Raw genomic sequence first — 14,234 nt, 5'->3', positions numbered from 1 at the left:
TCATTAACCTATCTGTATTCAAGCGAATGTCACTATTAATTGCTTAAATTTTGATTATAAAATGGTTTCTTGAATTATGATATCAATCAATTCATTCACATTTACAATTTTAGATGATGAATCATTGAATTTGAATCATGGCAGTACTGTAATTCTCAACTCCTAATATTCAATCAGTTGCATTTAATATCCTTAGGAGTAGTTATGTTCCCCGACCAACAGAATCTGATCACACATACATGTACATAAATTTAGTGTGTTTTTCTTTAGCAAAATAAAGTGAAAAAAGTCTGCTGAAAATGAGATGTCCTGTGTGTTTCTCCATTATGCTTGTCAAATTGTCCCAATTCTCAGAACTGAACCCACATATAAACAATCTAATTTCTCATTTCGCCTATCAATTAGACCGTTTTCCATGGTTTAATTTTGATCATTGGACGTCATTAACGGATTACATGTGCATCTCCATAATATATATTTTCCAATGCAGTACTGCACCTGTCCTATCAAGGATTGCCGCTTCATCCAACTTAGAAGCATCCAGCTTCCCCCAGCTTGATATACACCTTTACCTTAGGGGTGTTAAATGATCAATGTCAGTTATCATTGATTTGGTGTTTCATTGGATTGCTTGATTGATAGGGCAGCCTCATATTATAAAAGTCATCTCTAATTGTTGAAATCAAACCAATGTAATACAAGTATTCTACGGAGGCAGTTCGTATCGAAGTCATCGTGTTTGTGTTCTTGAGATATGTCCGATTCTCATGTCACAGATCCATAGAGAAAACCTAAACTTTTGTCTTGAGAGAGAATCTGCTGTCAGATCTTGTTTCAGGTGTGAAAATGCTCGGAGTGCACATTTTCAATGCCGCAGTGAATTGTGTAATGTCTCCTTGGCCATTTATCGAACTTCTAATATTCACACATCTTCATATCTTCATAAGATAGACTATCTCTAATTGATAACGAAGATATCTTTCAGAGGATGGTGGGTTCCTGACGTGTTTGGTGTTCCTGTAGGTGATTATTAATCCACTTCTTTTGATCGGTATTTAACCCAACAGCATCTAATAGCTTACCCAGCTCTGATAGGCTGCATGCAAGTCTGAGATATCACCGTCAAAGTCTAGGTCGAGAATTTCTTCGATTGTAGAGCCAGGAGATCTCTTTCCATGAGGAAAGCAGTTGCCTAAGTTATGTTTGACTTGTCAACCGGTTTTGATACCAATGAACATGTCATTCTTCTTGGGAGACTGCAGTCTGTTTTGGAATTGATGATTCTGCACTCCAATAGCTTTCCTCTTACCTTGCCAACAGAGGACAGTTGTATTCATTACTGGCATGCAGTCTCCTGTGACTATACCCTTTCCTATGGAGTTCTTAGGGAGTCTGTCCTTGGTCCCTTGTTCTTTAAAGTGTACATCACTCCTCTTGGCTCTATAATGTGGCAACATGGTCTTGGTATACACTTCTGTGCTGATGACATCCAGCTGTATACCTCACTTTTGGTCCAAAATTTAAAGATAGAGAGGTTCGTGCAGCTGTTGTTGTTGGTGCTGCCATTGATGATTCGATGTTGGATGAAGGTCAACTCCTGGAGCTTAACGATAAAAAGCGAAGTATCTTGTTCTGTCATCTCCATATATGCGTAATTATTATGACTACAACTCCAGTCTTACTAGATGAGGAAGCTATATATCTCCAGTATGCAAGGCTGGATATCTTGGCGTAGACTTTGATAGAACAATGAGCATGAAGAAACACACATTACATGCCTCCCAATCTGCATATTACCAGCTCCACAGAATTGCTGAGATCACTCATTGTCTTACATGTACATGAGGTGGTACGAAAAATATCATCCATGACCGGATAACCTCTAGACTGGACTTCTGCAACTGTCTCCATGCTGGTTTACCTTCATCAGGCATACCTAGCACTTTTCAACCATAGGACGCAGTGTGAAAATTTGTTCTGCATTGGGCAGTGACTGGGCTGGAAACCTTTTTGTTTTGCCCATGTTTTTACCATGGAGCTAATCTGTGTTTAGCCCCATTTTTTTTAATTTCCTCGTCTGTATTCAGTATCGTTCGTCAAAGAATATTCCAAGGCAAGGATTGGATAGAAGCTGTGGTTTTCAGTTATCACTTTGATGGTTGAATTGGAGAAAATGTATCGTCGCCAAATAAATAAATAAATCGCTAATGACCAAACAATTAGTAAGTGATCCAGTAATACAGACCCTTTGCATTTATTACAAATTGTTCTTGGTTAACTGCCATGATTGCAGCTCTGATGGAGCTGAATCAAAGATATAATTTTGCTACAAGGATGTTAACAGTGTACCGATACTTATATCCGATTGATAAACTACACCGCATAAGTCATAATTGATTATTAGATCAGTTATCTAATTATAAAGGATAAATAAAACATTTTAATATATCTATTTCAATAAATTTAATTTCAGCATGATTACAGGTTGTCCAACTTCTAAACTCTTCTTTTCTTACGGGTTCATTGAATTTGGTAATTGTCATGATTATAGGATCAGCAATTCAGCATCAATGTGTTTTATATTGGGCATGTCTAATATACCTTGCAAGTATATTACTTTCTATATACAGGTGTGGGTGTTGGAGCACGTGTGTGTATTTGTTCCTGAGTACAATTAACAGTTGTGGCAAAAGAAGTTCATCAAATGATTTAATAATTGAAGCTTAATATTTGTCTGCCATTTATATTAGTCTTTTTAAAGATCTCATATCAAACATATACAAAGCAAAAGGCAGAAAATACAAGAAGAACATAAAAAAGATATTAAAGAACAATAAAATACATATAAAAATTGACTTAAATACTATATTAAGGGGCCAAAAAATATCATAATGATACAAATGATATTTGTACCCAAAATAATAAACGTTTAGGTGTAATTATCAAAGTATAGCATAATATTGCAAAATATGCATAAATTTGCATAATTAATGTGCCGCAAACAAATGGTACATGTTATGTATGCAGGATTTCGCAGTATCCATATCGGTGAACGCGAATATTATAAAAGCATATTGTAGAAATAAGATTATAAAAGGTCAATTTGGCAGCCATTTTGTTTATGCAAATTAGGTGGTCAAAACATGAAAAATTGGCTTGGGAACCGGTCTTATCGGATTCAGCACATTCAAATTAGGTGAAATAGACCGGTTTCCAACTTTTACCCCAAAATGCTTCTTAAACTCAAATTCTCCCCATATTGGTCTTGTCTATGTCTCGATTGTCAAAATGAAGGCCTATGAGCTAGCGCTGTGCGCTCGCATTTTGATTGGTGATTTCTGTATACCTATACAGTGGCGTAACTACCAGGGGGCATGGGGGACACGTCCCCCCCCCCAAAAAAAAAATATTGTTTATTATAATGTTATATTTTATCATAATTATTTTACATAAGAAGCATTTTTTTCATGACTTTATGAAACAGTTTGCTCAGGGCCTATGTCTTCATTGTTCCTGGTGCTCGCGTGGACTGTTTAACGAGATGTACCATGTTGTACTAAAACCTCCCGTTTTCAAATCAATATACACCAAATATATTTCCTCACATTTCGAGTTATTATTGTTTTATGTAGTGACATTTGCTTCTTTTTCATGACTACTTAAAGTGATTGCCCAATTTTAGGGTCTTAATATAAAACATTTCCTGTCCATGCTTACGTTCGCATTAGTTGATTGGTGGGTGCCAGGTAAAAATGGCAGAGGTAATAATGGCAGAGGTAAAAATGGCAGAGGTGAAAATGGCAGAGGTAAAAATGGCAGAAATAAAAATGGCAGAGGTAATAATGGCAGAGGTAAAAATGGCAGAGGTAAAAATGGCAGAGGTAAAAATGGCAGAGGTAAAAATGGCAGAGGTAAAAATGGCAGAGGTAAAAATGGCAGAGGTAAAAATGGCAGAGGTGAAAATGGCAGAGGTAAAAATGTCAGAAGTAAAAATGGCAGAGGTAATAATGGCAGAGGTAAAAATGGTAGAGGTAAAAATGGCAGAGGCAAAAATGGCAGAGGTAAAAATGGCAAAGGTAAAAATGGCAGAGGTAATAATGGCAGAGGTAAAATGGCAGGGGTTATAATGGGAGAGGTAAAAATGACAGCTCTAGGTAAAATATGGTCAGTCTTAAACCCCCATGCAATGAATTGTCAAAATGCCCCCGCATGTAAAATCCTGAAGATTTTTCCACATTTTAATATTGGTACAGATCCATTTAAACAAATGACGATATAACTGTCGAAAAATATTTCCGCTTGAGTGAGCACCACTTACTTTTGAAAAGTTATTGAAAAATGGGGTACCGGTTTGTTAAAAAGCCGAGAAAAATAAGGTTTTCAATCCAAAATGAAAGGGGATTTGGTTAAGGGGGAAAATTACACAAAAATTATTTCAACTAAATGAAGTTCTTTTAGGTCAGAAAACGAATTACAACAAAAATAATAACAATTAGATAATAAACAATGTTTTTTTTTATGTTTGAAAAATAACAGATTTGTATCAAATCTCTACATTTTAGCATACCAAGCTAATTACCAAGAGGGTGCTGCTTATGGTGTACAAAATACCCAACAGTACTTCCGCTTCCAAGGGTTATGACCATCAAGGCGTTTATATCATATTGGATGCAGTGGTTAAGGTTCAGGGTCTTCTTTTATGCAAAGAATCTGAACCAGACGGTCCCCCTCGATCGACCCCAAATTGGTTTACCATTCAAAACAGGATTATTATTGATTTTCATAATCAGTTACATATTCAGTGCCAAGCCTGGGAACGCATGCTTATTGTCATTCAAATATTTAAAAAGAATAGTACAGACGACATTACAAATAAGGACATAATATTTAACCACAATCATTCGTGACAATTTCAAGGTCTAAGCTTTCCCCGCTATGTTCTCTATGTTGTTCCCCGCCCCCGTAACCCACTCTGTCTCTCCACCTCTCTTATGTCTACTCTTCCTCCTTTTTGCATCGGTAAACCTGGCAATGACAATGACAATGACAATGATTTTATTTCTTTGACGGCCCCTCCTGGGGGCATAGAAGAAATATAACAACTTACAACAATGGCAATAATAGGCATAAGAAAAAAAATACCAAGGTAACAAAAAAAAATAGATATAAAGAAACCAGCCAGACAAAAAGGAATGTTATGAAATGATGAATGAGAATAGTGCAGTTTCATTTTGCTCCTGATAAATTGAATGAAAAAAAATCTGTCGTTTGATTTCTTTTTAAAAAGCGTTCACGGTACACCTCCAACGAATTCGTAAATAGCATTGTTAGGCCGATGAAGACATAATGATGATGAAATGCCTAACCGTGACATGCACTTCTTATTTAATGTATGTACATGCGGGGGCTTTTTGACAATTCATTGCATGGGGGTTTAAGACTGGCCATATTTTACCTAGAGCTGTCATTTTTACCTCTCCCATTATAACCCCTGCCATTTTACCTCTGCCATTATTACCTCTGCCATTTTTACATCTGCCATTTTTACCTCTACCATTTTTACCTCTGCCATTTTTTTTACCTCTGCCATTTTTACCTCTGCCATTATTACCTCTGCCATTTTCACTTCTGCCATTTTTGCCTCTGCCATTTTTACCTCTGCCATTTTTACCTCTGCCATTTTTACCTCTGTCATTTTTACCTCTGCCATTATTACCTCTGCCATTTTTACCTCTGCTATTTTTACATCTGCCATTTTTACATCTGCCATTTTTACCTCTGCCATTTTTACCTCTGCCATTTTTACCTCTGCCATTATTGCCTCTGCCATTTTTACACCGAGCCGATTGGTGAGATGTCTGCTCTTCATGAATTCCTAAAATCAGTTCTTAAAATGTCAATTTTTCTGATCTGAATATCAAAAGTTTTTAGCTCGCGCTTCGCGCTCGCATCATTTGGTTAGTGAAATACGTAAGGACTTAGTGAATTCCTACAAACAAGCCTTAGAATGCCCCTCTTCAGGTCTGAATTTCATAAATTTTCAGCTCGCGCTTCGCGCTCGCAGTATTTGATTAGTGAGATGCAAATGATAATCATGATTACTATGACAACAAAAAGTGCTTCATATGTTTAGATGTAATTCTAACAAAATCAGCAAAGGATGCCACTATCATTAGATGACTATGCTGAGATATTTATACTCTTAATGGATACCTAAAATAAAGTCCTTAAAATGTCCCTGTTTGGGGTCAATATATACAAAAATTTCAGCTCGCGCTTCGCGCTCGCATTGTTTGTTTAGCGAGACAGGTACGTATCACGATTACAAACAATTTGCTTATAATGTCTCTTTTTGGTCTGAATATCAAAAATTTTCAGCTCGCGCTTCGCGATCGCATTATTTAATCAGTGACATACTTATCCGTTTAATGGCATTGCATGTCCTTAAAATTTCTCTATTAGGTCAGCATACCTGGCAACTGAGCGCGGTCCCTAAGTGACACCAAATTTGTGGTGGTGCCCCCCCCCCCAATGCCGTGACCCACGGTACGTCACTGTACCTATATATTCTGTAACAAACTACTTGAATTCCCCCCATTTAAAAATTTCGGATCGCGATTTGCGCTCGCATTATTTGCTATAAATGTATCAACCCATGAATGCTGTTCATGATTACAAAAAATATAAAATATCCAGTTTTTCAGGCCTCATGCACTGTCAACAGATTTCACGCACTCATTAGGCTTATTAGATTAATAAATGAAGAGCTCACTTGCAAAAGGGGTTAGGTCCATTTTTCATCAAATTTGATTTTTATGTCTCAATGTATAGATTTTTAGTAGCTCTATGAGATGATACCAAAGAAAAGTTGAAATTCCTATTAAAAAGTGAACTAAAATGGCAAACAAAAGCCACTTTTTTTTAAAAAAGGGTTTAGGTCCATTTCAGTTTAGTTGCAAAAGGGGTTAGGTCCAAACAGAATTTTTTTGGAAAAGTATATCATAAAATATATGAAGACAGGTAGATTTCTTTTATACCCAATTTAATGTTCTCATGGAAGGGTATCATGAAAATTCAGTTTCGCATAAAAATATTGCAATCTGGGAGAATTAAAAAAATTATTTTCTTGGAGTGGACCTAACCCCTTTTGCAACAAAACTCTTCTGAAGAACTCATTTGTCAAAATGGGTTAGGTCCATTTTTCATAAATTTTATTGTATTCTGTCTCTAAACCTCTAAATTTTTAGTCACTCTGATGATACGAAAGAAAATTTGAAATTCAAATGAAAACGCTCGAATCATTTATTAAGTACTTTCCACATCCACTTCACAATTCCCCTATATACACAGTGCTTTAAATATTGCTTAAATTGACCCATTTCATATCGGAATTTCAAATATTATTTCCAGCTCGCGATCCGCGCTCGCATTATTGATTTTCATGATGAAAAATGAAATGTATTCAGAATGCCCAGATTTTGTCTAACTCTAAAACACGTGCATGCATGTTTATCGAGATACGCATCTTGATCTTATTAAAAACGTGCTAAAATTATCCAGTTTTAGATCAGAATATCAAAATTTTCTGCTCGCGCTTTGCGCTCGTATTATTAATGTAGGAAGATACCAAAAACTACCCATCATTTTTCATGAGTGACAAAACATGAATCGAGTGTCCCGTTGGGGGTTTGAAATCTAATTTTTTAGGTTGGAATATCAAAAATGTTCAGCTCGCGCTTCGCGTCGCATTATTTAATCGTTGAAATATGTATTGTCTTAATGGCTTACTGCAAAACTTCCTTAACAGGTCCCTTTTCGACCAGGTCAGAACGCACATTAAAAATTTCTGCTCGCGCTTCGCGCTCGTAGTAATTATCTAGTTACATACGCATCTTGTTCAGTTTCACAAACATTGCCCAGAATGTTCAATTTTCAGGTCAAAATACATGAAATTTATTTTTTTTTTCCTCGCATAGGGCTTATGAGATTATTGCACATTAATGTTGTTTATAAAGTAAAGCTAGGAAATGACTGTTAGGACATGGGCGTTTTGTCCCCCCCCCCAAAAAAAAAAAATCACGACCAAGAAAAAAAAGAGAGAAAAGGAAAGGGATTATGGTGAAATATAATATTATTTTCCAAATTTTATGTCAAATATATCGCGCTTCGCGTTATCATTATTTATTTAGGCCTTGTGAGATACCTCAATGTGTTTTTAAGAATAAAATTTCGGAATTTCTTTAACTTCTACCCCCCATTTTATTTTTATTGTTTTATCTTGGTGCCCTCTACAAAAGTTCAACAAGCACCCCCCCCCCCCCCCGTGCAACCCTGCTGAATAAATCACAGCTTCGCTACTGATGAGGAGATTGAGTCGATTGCTTCGAGATTGCATTATTCCCAAGAGGTTATCATTGATATTAATAAGGGCTATTCTAAACAACTAGTAAAGAAACTACAGCTCCCGTTCACACAATATTCTAGTAGGGCCTACTCTGGTGAGAAGTTAAACCAAATCGAGACCCCCCAAAATCGCTCGCGCTTCGCGCTCCAATTGATATTACATTATATATTCATGGATTTTTTTGTTCAAGAACACATTAAAAAAGTGGTCTTTAATTGCCTTTTTTTATGTGATTATGTAATAAGATAATTCAAAATACATTCAAGGCATTTAAGTTAGCCTGGCCGGGAGGGAGGGGGCGCCATTTTTCGAAAAGTACACATGGGCGCCAAAAATCAGGTCAAATTTGGGCCCCCCTCCCCACAAAATTTTGGATCCGCGCCTGCCTACTAGTACTACTAAAACTAAAGTACTACTACTAGGCTAGGCTAGTCTATATCTTAATAATTCATCCTGGAATTCACCATATTCGTTCAGAGGTCTAACTTACATGTACTAGTAGTGTTACTAACGTTAGACCTATGTGTAGACTCTAAAAGTCTCTAGACTACTGAGGCCTAACGTTAGACCAACAACAGGTCTAACTTTTGTTAACGTTAGTTATAGGTCTACCTAATGTTAGATCTAACTATAAGTAACGTGAGGCCTAATGTTACTGTTAGTTAGACTAGGCTCTACTAGTCTAAGTTAAAGATAAATGCCAGTTGTGGTAACGATTTCAAAATGAGTTCGTACAGTCTACAGAATCCAATGAAATGACCACCAAAGTGTCTGTTTGTATAAATAAAAAATATGTGCCAAAGGATTCCGGAAGAAATTGTGTAATTGCTGAGAAATTAGCAAATAAGCACGGGATTTGGGTCAAGCGTCGGGCCGACATTCAAACTTTTTTTTTCAAAGCAATAATTTTTAATAGTAGGCCTAGGCCTAGTTAGTACACTGTCCCACGTGCGCTTATCTGTGTTGTTGATCTTCAGTATGAACATTTTTCAGCGTAAAAAGTTAGATTTCAAGATTTCACAAAGTTCAGTTCATGTAACTGTAGTGTACCAGATCTAGATCCTCGATAATATAGTGACAATTAAGCTCGGTTTTACACACTTTCTTGTGAAATCAGTGTTTCCTGCAATTACTTTCATTTAGGGCCTAGGCCTAGCCTAGGCTATCTTTAACTTGTTAAGTCCTAACTTTTTTTATTTAGTAATTACGTTAGGCCAGTCTAATTGATTATCGAGTCTAACATTAGGTCTATGGTTAGATCTAGATGTAACTTAGGCTAGGATAAACATCTAGCCTATCTAAATTAGATAGGAGCCTATATCTTGTTAGAACTTAAGTTAGACCGAGTCTAACTTTAATTTAAGCTAACTTACGTTAGATCTTCGTTAGATCATAACGTTACTCGTTAGGCCCTATCCCAGGCCGGCCTTATATTATTTGGCCTTATTTTATTGTGCTCTACTCTCTGGGGCTCGGTTCTACAGTATGCGAAATGACACTTGTTCTTAATTAGTTGCTTACCAGACCAAGAATTGCAAGATCAAGTCCTCCTTCAGTCACCTCTCTTCAGCAGGTAATACACGTAGACCTACGTGTATGTGCGATTTTGCATTTAACACGTAAACTCCCATAGACTATCACCGCAGGCGATTTGTCGCTTGATCAGAAAATATGTGGGCAATGACGTAATTTATCTTGACTGTGATTGGCCAGAAGTGAAAAAACCGTGTGCCGTGCTCTGAAAATGGCTTGCTGATCGATCTGCAAATCCGGCAAATTACGCCGTGTTATACAACACGGCACGGCACCGTTGAAGTGGAAACAGTTTCATAGGATTTAGTGGGGATCGATTTTTTTTGCCGTGCCGGATTGCCGTGGTGCCGTGCACGGTCGCCGTGCCGGATGCGGTGTAAACGGGCCTTTACACAGCGGGACGGGGCCGGTGTACCGGCGGATCCTGCGCCTGGCAGATACCGTTCTACTTCTAGGCACCAAATCCGCCGGCGGATATGGTTCTCCTCCGGCGGATTCAGTACCAAAAAAGGCCACTCCCTTCGGAAGATTCGGAAGATATCGTTCTTGCGCTATCGCGATATCCTTCATTCATCACGTTCACACGTCATGCATGCACGCGCACCGCGCGTGAATAACGTTGCAAAATGAAGTTCGAAGAAGAGTTGGGTTAGCCTTAGTCTAATTGAGAGCCAGCTACCTTTCGGATTCTAGTTACATTAGGCCTTGAAGAGGAAAGCCTCAACATTTTGCCTTTATTCTGATGATTAGGGACAGACTCAGACTGACGTTAATCAGAGATTAAGTTTGCATTAGGTTGGAACTAAGTTCTAGTGGAGACGCCAGCTTATCACAACGTTGGCCCCGTAAGGTGGTCTTCAGGGACGTCACGTGGTATGAGACCGCGCGATATAATTACGTTATCATGAAGTTCGAAGAAGAGGTAGCTCTCATTGAGAGCTACCTTTTGGACTCTAATTACATAATTTCCAAGGCATTGAAGAGGAAGGCAGCCTACCCTTTTCTTTGTTTTCCAAAAATTCGCTTTTGACTAATTGCATTTTACCTTCGTTTCGCGCTATTGTTTGCCATTTTGTCATCTTTTAATTTATTTCCCACCGTGCTATTACATTACATATGCCTGTTTTGGAATGATTTGTTCTTTCTCAAATGTTCTTCTTTCGTTCATTTTCCCGATTTCCTTCCTTTTCCATTAAAAAGGTTTTTTTTCTTCGTTTTCTTTTCACTTTTTCCTTTCCTTTTCCCCTCATTCCCCTTTCCCTTTCTTTCTCCCTCCTTTTTTTTTCCTTTCCCGTTTTTCTTTTATTCCTGGTTAAATCCGCCAGGGGGCAACTCCCCCCCCCCGCCTGTTACGTCATGAATATCCATTAGGTGGACTGATGATGTCACATCTCCACTTGTTCTTTTGTAATTTATTATATGAAATTAGGTTTATTCAAATTTTTTCCTCCAAGAACTAGAAAATTTGGATTGACAACTGATTTAGTGCATTAGATATTTATTGCTGCAACTTATTTCATTATAAGGGAGACATATTATTCACACAAGTATGAAATAAATGAAAAAAATATGGTTTTGTGTGATAACATAAGAAAACGGAAAAAGGGGATGTGACATCATCAGCCCAACTAATGAATATTCATTATGACTTTTCACAAAATATTGCTTAACTTTAAACTTCAATAACTTTATTATTTGTTATCCGATTTTGATGAAATTTTCTGCATTTTGCTCAGTGAATTCTACTCTATGTATTAAGATATAAATATTTTCAGCCCGGACCATCCCTTTAATTCAGATTCCTTAAGAAAAATATTGAAAAAAAAGGAATAAAAAAAAAAAAAAAAAAAAATACATGACAAATTAAAAATAGGCCTACAATAAACTACATAAGATATTAATCATGTTTTGAAATTCTTTCTTTAAATGTTTGTTTGAAAAATGTTTTCACAAAAAATTAGCACTCTACAAGCAATAATATGAGTTAACAGCAATATATATTCATAAACTAATTTGCCTCATTTATTTTGAAATTATGAAGTTTTAACTCGTTGAAAATCTGTAGTTTTATCAAAACCATAGGCCTATATGGGGGTACAAATTTTCGCCAGTCTGGCAAACTTACACTAATCATGGTGTGAAAAAGCACAGTTAAAGATATCGATGCATACTGCGGACTGAAAATTTCATCAAAATCTGATAATAATAAATAGCAAAGTTTTGGCGCATGTGCCAGGTCTATGTATACATGATATATCGAGTCATTGTTTCTCCTATTCCCTCACCCCCATCGAGCCCTTCGTCAAAAGCTGTATGGATCCGCCCCTGAATAAAAATTCATGAAAAGTCTAAAGGCGGACGAAAATCCCCTCCCCCCATTGGTAACGACATTGCCAGAGCCGCGCATGCGCGCGCTGCCGCCGAGGTTGGACGTCTGTCCAAATAAATATTACACGTATCGTCAATAGAACCAAATCCGCCGAGGAACCAAATCTGCAAACATCAAGCCGCGTCAAACCCGGCGGATATGGTTCCGATTAAAAACGATATCGGCCATTAAGAACGATATCTGCCGGCGGATACGGTATCCGCCGGTGGAACCGAATCCGCCGCTACACCGGCGGTATAACCAGTGAGATTTCGCTGTCTACGCATACGACGGCCACTGCACAGCGGAGCCTACCTCGACTCTCGAGCGAAGTTCGTGCAGGCTCCACTCCCCTCTTCACTACCAGTAGAGGCGCACGGCCAATATGGGAGACTCTCTCCAATAGGGGAGACAATCTCCCACATTGGAGACTTGCTTTGCAAAAGGACAAAAGAAACAACATCAACAAAAGCATGATTTTTTCCACCCAAAATTTTGTCTCACTGAGGTCAGATGCCCATTTGTTTTGTGTGTGATTGACAAAACAAAAATCCTTATCAAAACAAAAGTAGACGGTGAATTTTTTAAGTAGACGTCGACGGTGAAAAGGGGTAATTTTTCATGAGGAATCTGCTTATCACATTTTTATTTGCCGCCAAGGTAAATCCTTTTGCAGCAAATGTAAACAAAGGAAATTGGTCTCCAAAACTGGAGACTGTCTCTGAAATTGGATACCCAAATTCTTTACAAAAGTCTCTGATATTGGAGATAATCTCCCACATTGGAGACAGTCTCCAATATTGGCCGTGCGCCTCTACTGACTACCGCTACACTACACTCCACCTAACACCTACCGGTACCCGAACTACGGGACCGTGAACTCGATCTGATATTCCGCGTGACAAAGGTGGGATCAAAAAGTTATTTATTGTAATCATTAAAGAAAAAAAATATAACGATTCTTGGAATATTTTTCCAAACTCTTACTTCTTAGTACCACTCTTACTCTTACTTAGTCTTACTCTTAGTCTTAGTAAGAGTCTTACTTAGAAGTTAGACTTTGTTTTAGAGTTAGAATATTTCTGGTACGGTATCGCGGTACTACGTACTAGTAGTACCGTACTAGTAGAATAGTTCCTTGGCCTTGGCATGTCGTCATGGTCGTGACTTACCTCAGACAAGAGTTTGGGAAAATATTCCACTGATTCTTGGAATATTTTCCCAAACTCTTAGAATATTTCTGGTATTTTCTGAGCCATCCAATATTAATATAAATATTTATGTTGGTTGGCCTGCGACCGATCCGATCGCATGCGATGTTTTGAAATTGGCCGTGAATAATACGTGTGAGGAATTAGATACTGGCCCAAAATCACAAATTTTGAGGATAACCGGAGGATGGACACGGAGTGAAATAAGGGTGTAGAGGAAGAAATTAAGCTATTTTTCTTTCTCGTTATATTTTTTCTTTAATTTTTACAATAAATAACTTTTTGATCCCACCTTTGTCACTCGGAATATCAGATCGAGTTCACGGTCCCGAAGTTCGGGTAGGTGGAGCGTAGTGTAGTGGTAGTGAAGTGGAGTGGAGCCTGCACGAACTTTGCTCGAGGTAGTCGTGATTTAATTAAAGTTAAAAGAAATCAATGTCCAATGTAATTGTCCTTATTTGTGCTTGTCTGGTAAATACTTTCATCGTTATTGATTTCGATTTGAAAGCTCTTCTTTTCTTCAGGCCTTGTGTGTCTGGGGAGTGTTTCACAAAGATTTTAACTTAAGTATGACTTACGTCGCACTTAAATGCTGACTCGTACATGAAATGCAATGTGCGATCTTATTGATAGATACGCAGTAGTGCACGTCCTCATGACAGGATCTGACCAATGCGGTCAAGCCTTTTATACCGTACGCAAAGTTCAAGTGCGACTC

Source organism: Lytechinus pictus, chromosome 13 (assembly GCF_037042905.1).
Source record: "Lytechinus pictus isolate F3 Inbred chromosome 13, Lp3.0, whole genome shotgun sequence".
In the NCBI taxonomy this organism is placed as follows: domain Eukaryota; kingdom Metazoa; phylum Echinodermata; class Echinoidea; order Temnopleuroida; family Toxopneustidae; genus Lytechinus; species Lytechinus pictus.
This window is presented reverse-complemented; position numbering follows the sequence as displayed.